Source organism: Amblyomma americanum, chromosome 1, assembly GCF_052857255.1.
Source record: "Amblyomma americanum isolate KBUSLIRL-KWMA chromosome 1, ASM5285725v1, whole genome shotgun sequence".
NCBI classification, from domain to species: domain Eukaryota; kingdom Metazoa; phylum Arthropoda; class Arachnida; order Ixodida; family Ixodidae; genus Amblyomma; species Amblyomma americanum.
In genome coordinates this window covers 267,682,401-267,689,369 of record NC_135497.1, presented here as the reverse complement: position 1 = coordinate 267,689,369, position 6,969 = coordinate 267,682,401, and the positions used below count along the sequence as shown (strand labels likewise).

At 50.7% G+C, this 6,969-nt stretch overlaps 1 pseudogene; it reads right to left on the bottom strand.

Moving 5' to 3' along the window:
- Nucleotides 1-6,195: 6,195 nt before the first annotated feature.
- Nucleotides 6,196-6,357, bottom strand: LOC144116802 (U2 spliceosomal RNA; annotated as a pseudogene).
- Between the last annotated feature and the right edge of the window lie 612 nt (nucleotides 6,358-6,969).

Here is a 6,969-nt window from a genome sequence, read left to right as displayed (position 1 = left end):
GCAAAAACAAGCCTTACTGCAGCACGGGATAAAAAACCTGGGGCTCACAAGCCACACGTGTAGCTGTGTTTCAAACCGCCACCTGCCGGGGCAGTGGCGTATCGCTTAAACTCTGCACTACTGCATCAGAAGTGAAATGTATGAATCTTAGAAAGAGACTGAGTACTTGCGCGGGAGGGATACCTAATGCTATCGCATAGTACTCCTAAGGAGAACTTAAGCGTCGCCCAAGTTTTCTTTTTCTCTGCATGGATGCTGGTGCCGTTTCTACCTGGTATTTCTATCTACATAAACTATTGGCGACTTAGCGGAGGTTCTAATTGCAGCCAGCTTTCACAACTCAAGAAGAGAAAAATGTCTACGGATACGACGAGAAGCAAAGAAAAAACATGAAATATAGAAGGGAGTAGGTGGGATATTGGCAGGTTATCATACAATGCAACGTGACAAGCATACTTTAGCAGCAGTAGTTTTGCATTTCACTTTTACAGTGATCGCCTTCAAATTGCGTCTTGGAATTAGATTACGCCGTCGCTTTTTCGTTCCGAAGCTGCGTAGTCATTTCTGGTGGGCGAACACTTCCGGAGGGGAAGTTGGTGTGGGTGCAGGCTTTGGACACACAGACCACGGCGTTTTCGCCGAATAAAGAGGACTATGATGCCAACGCAGTGATAGAATTACGCGACAGAAGTCTGGTGTGCCGGAGGACGAAATAGATCTAACAGAGTGAGGACGGCGACGCTGCTGCCCGTTCTGTGGAGAATGTATTCACTCGGAGCTAAGGCAGTGCCACTCGCCTGGGAAGAGGCTTTGACGTCTTTGCATCGGTACCACGGCTTTCTGTCCCGCGGTCCTCGTCCTGTCGGCAGCACCGAACAGTTGACCCCAGCAGTGGCAGCGACCTTTACACGGAAAGATCTTTCACCTACAGGATTTACATCCTCGAGTTCCGCTCCTCCGACGGCCCCCAGTACTCTGACTGTTAACGGCACCAACCGACCAGGCCGACCATGCACCGTAAGCAAAGCGACATTCGTACTGGGTATGTTCGCTCTGACTTGGAGATCAGATCCCGGGGATTTTAAATTGTGCTTTAAATTTAGACGCACGATTGGTTATTTAGCTTTTCCGGAGGAGCCTAGTGTCTTTGATTGTTATCAATTCCCGATTGCACCCAAGCATGGTATTTGTGACCTCCCTCCCTATAGTGCTTTTGTATGCGCGCACGCGCTTGTGGTGCCCGCGTTTTTTCTCTTTGTGTATGTTAGTTATTTCTGTTTGGTTGCCTCGCCGCATGCATAAAATGTCTGCGCTGGTGCCAACGCTAGTGTCCTCGCTCCCATTGTCCCTCTGGTGGGCCTCGTCTGGAATGCGTGACACCGCCGCAAAAAGAAAATGGAAATAAAGCAAAAGCTTGCGAGCTACCATACGACGCGATGGAACAAATCTGCGTTACGACAGCAGCAGTTGTACACTTCACTTTTAAGTTAATCCCATTTCCATTGTGTCGTTGAACATGTTAGGTTAAAATTAGCGTCGGTTTTTTAATAACCATGGTTTTCCCCGCAGAGCTGACGCGTTTGCTTATGGACTCCACTTGGCGCGGCACTGTACTAGTGCGAAGTCAGGATTGTACGCTTTGTGGCACTGCTATATTTGTATAGTTTTGAGAGATGTTCTGTAAGCCCCGACTAAAGCTGTGCTTTGCTGCCGCTTCTGTGTGTCTCTTGCACCCCCCCCCCCCCACTTCCCCGTAAAAACAGCAAGCTCTTTCCCTTGTACAGTGGAACTGTCGGGGTTTCAGACAGGACCAAACGCACAGCGCAAATAAATACTACGACGCAATTAAGACAAATGGAACACACGAGCGCTGACTTGCAACAGTTTATTTCGAAACTCGGACCAGTAATTATAGCTGAAAAACCAGGCAATTATCACACATGCGCAGTAGGTGACCCATTCATATGTTGGCGCAAATATAACAGCTTCTTACTAGTAAGAGCAATAGATGGCTTGGCCACGCAGGACCCACCCAACCGGGCTATCATTTCAGCCTCTATAATCTCTCGTGTGAGTTGGTAACGGTTTTTGGCAATAATAGAGCATTCTTGGTAAGCAGGCTGGCACACAGACTCTTCATCTGAATCGCTATCATTCATGTGTCTTCCTTGTGTCCTCGTCTTTATTTGCGCTGTAAATTTCCATCATGAATCACCAACACGCCCAGACTGCCACCTTAATGGCCAAATGCGCCAACTTAAGGACGTACATTGACAACATCGAACACCCCGCCGCAGTCCTTGCGTTGCAAGAAACCGGGGATGCGGTCAAGCTTTCGGGCTATAGTACTTTTCAACCAGACCCTGTCTCCTAGTCCATAACGCCTACACAGCGCAGGAGGTTAATCTCGACCTAAATCTGGAATATTCGTACGTCATGGTCTCTGTCCTCCCTCTACGCCGAACAGATAGCCCCACACACTTCCTTAATATCTACTGCCCCCAAAACTAAAAAAAACATCAGTTTTCTAATATCTTTAGCGCAGCACTAAGGATCGCGGCAACCCCCTCACGATAGTGGGCGATTTTAACGCCCCGTGTCCCATTTGGGGCTATCGCAAAGAAGAGCCACGTGGTTGTAAGTTGGCGGAACATATCTACGCTGGGCATCACTCTTCTAACCGATCCAGCCCACCCGATACATGTAGGGAATTCCGCTACTAGGGACACCTGCCCGGCCTTACCCTCACGAAACCCATCCGACACGCAGTGTGGATCAACACTGAGGACACCCTCGGTAGCGACCACTGCATACTGAACACTGTCATTTACACTCGACCCTTACATCGCCCCCTTGCACAACCCAACTTCCCGACTGGAATGCTTTCCGCCAGGCCCTCCCAGCGACTTCTCCCTTGAAGCAAGACAGTTGGACACACGGACTCATGCAAACACTCCGTTCACACGAAAAGAAATCCAGCTTACGGAGCGTGCATCGGACGTGGATAACCACCTGAAGCCCATCTGGGAAGCTCGCCGCAGCCTCACTAAACGATGGCGGCGGCAGAAACGCAATCGTAAACTCCGTGCTCGCATCTCTGGCCTCACCCAGCAAGCTGCTGAGTATGCTGCCCAGCTCGCTGACAATAACTGAGTAGATAGATGCAACAGCGCAGGAAGACAGATTTCGAGCCGCAACACTTGGCGTCTCTTTAGGACTCTCAAAGACTCTACACAAACACGCTCGGAAACCCGGAAACACCTCACTCGCGCGATACACAATTTTCAAGAAAACACAGAGCGGCTAGCGAACGTCTTACGCTCAAAATACTTCTATCAGGATCAAGCCCCGCGGGGGCAGGATTATTCGTATACAGGCAGCGATAATCCGGAACTGGATCAGCTTTTCCAGCTCCACGACCTTCGCGCGGCTCCTGCCAAAATGCGTAGGGGGACGGCGCCCGGGAGGGATAAGGTAACAGTCAAAATGCTGCAAAACCTTCCCGATCGGGCATACGAAACCCTATTTGAATATATCAACGCCATTTGGACCGGGGACACTCCGTTGCCACCCGATTGGAAGACATCATTGGTAACCTTTATCCTGAAGGCGGGGGAATCGGTAAACACAGACAACCTCCAGCCCATCTCTCTCACTTCATGACAAAGATTGCTTTGAGGTTGTACTCCGCAGAATTTTCAAGAGAGCCCTCGACCTCCGGATCTGCACTTCCAACGCGCGACTACTCCCGTTAGGGGTGGTGAACACCTATCGGGAACTTCGCGGGGCGCATCTCGTTAACCTATACACTCGTCTCGCCCAGACAGTGTCCGGTCGCCGCCTCTTGGACCGGTTACATATCAAACATGACCATCTTACGATGAAACGGGTTCGAATGCCCGAACTGCGGAGACGCGCCCTCTACGTTCGACCTCTTCCGGCTAAGATGAGCAAGGAGGACCATAATGGCCGGCGCCAGGCGCGGGCAGATGCCCTGCACCGCCACTATGGCTCAAAGAGACACGTATTCTACGTCGACATTGCAGGCCCCTACCACTCCATGGGGGAATGGTACACGGCTGCAGTCATACACGATGGAAAACAGGTGGACGGCTTCTCACTCAGAGCACCCAGCTCGAGTCATGCGCAGGGGGTAGCGATCGCCCTCGCAGCCTCCCATACCAACTCTAAATTCATCCTCACAGACTCTCGCGGAGCCTGTCGTAACTTTGAGTGCTGTTGGATCACTCCACTTGCTCACAAAATTCTTCACCACAGTACTCGCGACTGCGATCCCACTCATCGCTTAATCATAGGGTCCCCGGCCACCAAGGCATGCCAGGTAACGAAGCCGCCCATGAGGCATCCCGTGCACTCACTTACCGGGCACCAGGTATTCCTTAGAAATACCTTAACCCAGATCACAGCCCTCTTCTTTTTTTAAAGATATTACTGAGCACTACCGTGCCGAACTCCGGCGCTACCCGGTTCCTATGAAGTGACTGGGTAAAGCTGGCGAACAATTAGGCTCTTTACAAACACCCTGCGGTGCCCGGCGGTTCTCAAGCACATGAATTCTTCTTTTGACGGCCGCTGCTCATTCTGTGGGGAGGTGGCCGACACCTTTCACAAGGTTTGGGCATGCAGGCAGAATCCTTCTCTCCACCCCCTCCCCATCACCCCTTGCCCTACCCGAGATGACTGGGAGGCGGCTCTGCTCGGCTGCCAGGAACTATCGGCCCAACATACCCTGGTTCGGCGGATCTGCTCAGCGGTCAGGACCAACGGGGTCCCGGAATGAGAGACTCCACCTTCTACGGTAAGGGGTGAGCACACACTAGGGGCCTCTCCTCGAGCACCTCTCTGCATATATAGATAAATGCTTTTCACCACCATCATCACCGCGAGAGAAGGAAGGAAGATGGGAGTGAAATGTTCGGTTTGCTATAGGGTTAAATGCCACAAAGCGACTCGGGCTACGCGGGTCGCCATAGTGGAGGGTTCAGGATAGTTTCTACCATCCGGGGCTTTTTAACGTGCGCTGACATCGCACAGTACACGCGTCTCTAGCACTCCTCCCTCGATTTCGACCGCCGTGGCCGGATTGAACTCGCGCCTTTCGGGCCCGCAGCCGAACACCATCACTACTGAGCCATCGCAGCGGCTCTGGGGCAAGTGGATTTCCTGTTAGTATACCAGCGCGTGGACCACAAGTACGCGCATCGCGAGTAGCATGTTCGCGCCAGTGTGTTTACCAAGTGCAGCACGTGAACAGTCTGGCATAGTGCGACGTTTTAGTGGAACAGCGACACAGCTAATACCGCTTCCGCTCGACATTTCCACCTTATTCCTTTGAGCACATCTTCCTTCTTATAAATACGTTCAACGTGTTTGTGTTTGTTTGCATATATATCTCAGCAAAACATCTGCGCATGTTTCTAATAACTTCTCGTACGCCTAAGGCCCACGCGCGCAAGCGTGCAAACCAAACTGTGTTTAAAAAAACACAATTTGGTCACATCACAAGCTCGCAAACTCAGAAATAAGGATAAACAATCTGTCCGGTGTCCTTCATTCGCAAGACGAATTTATTTCTCGGGGCATGCTACAGCGTAGTGGTTTTACTTGAATTCCTTTGCGTCAGCAGTGTTATGAACGTCTGTCTGTCTGTCTGTCTGTCTGTCTGTCTGTCTGTCTGTCTGTCTGTCTGTCTGTCTGTCTGTCTGTCTGTCTGTCTGTCTGTCTGTCTGTCTGTCTGTCTGTCTGTCTGTCTGTCTGTCTGTCTGTCTGTCTGTCTGTCTGTCTGTCTGTCTGTCTGTCTGTCTGTCTGTCTGTCTGTCTGTCTGTCTGTCTGTCTGTCTGTCTGTCTGTCTGTCTGTCTGTCTGTCTGTCTGTCTGTCTGTCTGTCTGTCTGTCTGTCTGTCTGTCTGTCTGTCTGTCTGTCTGTCTGTCTGTCTGTCTGTCTGTCTGTCTGTCTGTCTGTCTGTCTGTCTGTCTGTCTGTCTGTCTGTCTGTCTGTCTGTCTGTCTGTCTGTCTGTCTGTCTGTCTGTCTGTCTGTCTGTTGCTGCCAGGAAGAAAGAAAGGAAAGTGCACAGGCCTGCTCACTGGCTCAAGCCGAGCCACAATCGCTACCACGTGCAGAAAGAAGGAGAGTTGAAAGATGGGACAGAAAGACAGGATAGAAAAGACGCGCTAAAGACAAGGCCGATCCCGGAGGTAATGTAATACCGGGCCAACCGGTGGCGGGAGTGAAGCATCCTTCAAACTCTCCGCCACATTTCCTAAAATAAGTCCAACTTGGACCCGTAACAGATACTCTACGGGGTCCGGACATTCGCAAATCATGAAGAAGAAATGACAGTAGAGAAAGGCTTTGACGGCCAGAAGATGAGTGCTCCTTTTACTTTATTCCTGTCTCGTGCTAGCGCCTTAGCACGTGCTGCACATAGTTGCTTTAATTAGCTGCTGTGTGAAGCTTATTCACTCAGGTTTCTTTTTTCCTCCTCCACAACCTGCCACACCAAGAGCACGTGATCAGGTTTTACCCATTTTTCTCTTCTCAGCAGTGCATGCGCTTGGCCGCTGAAACGGCCGCCCTCCTCTTGCGAAGCTTGTTTCGGATAACTGATGCGAAATTTCAGGAACCATCGGAAACAGTGAATGGTGGAATGTATTTCGCAGTGTTGTGTTCTTGTGTCAAAGGCTTCTTGCTTCGTTGTTATAGGAGGTTCTTCGTGGAGCTCTGCTCCGCAGTATTTGTCGTTACCCAAACGCATAAGCAATGCAAAACGCGCATGCTCACGCTAACACTTAAACGAGACGCAATACCGGGAACCACGTTGGATTCTTTGAAGTCACAATTGCAGCCCTAACCGAACACCTGTATTCACTGCTTTACAGATTGTCTGCGTCGACACCACGCTGTTTAGCTCAGCATTTCGATAAAGATTTATTTTGCGTGCGGAATA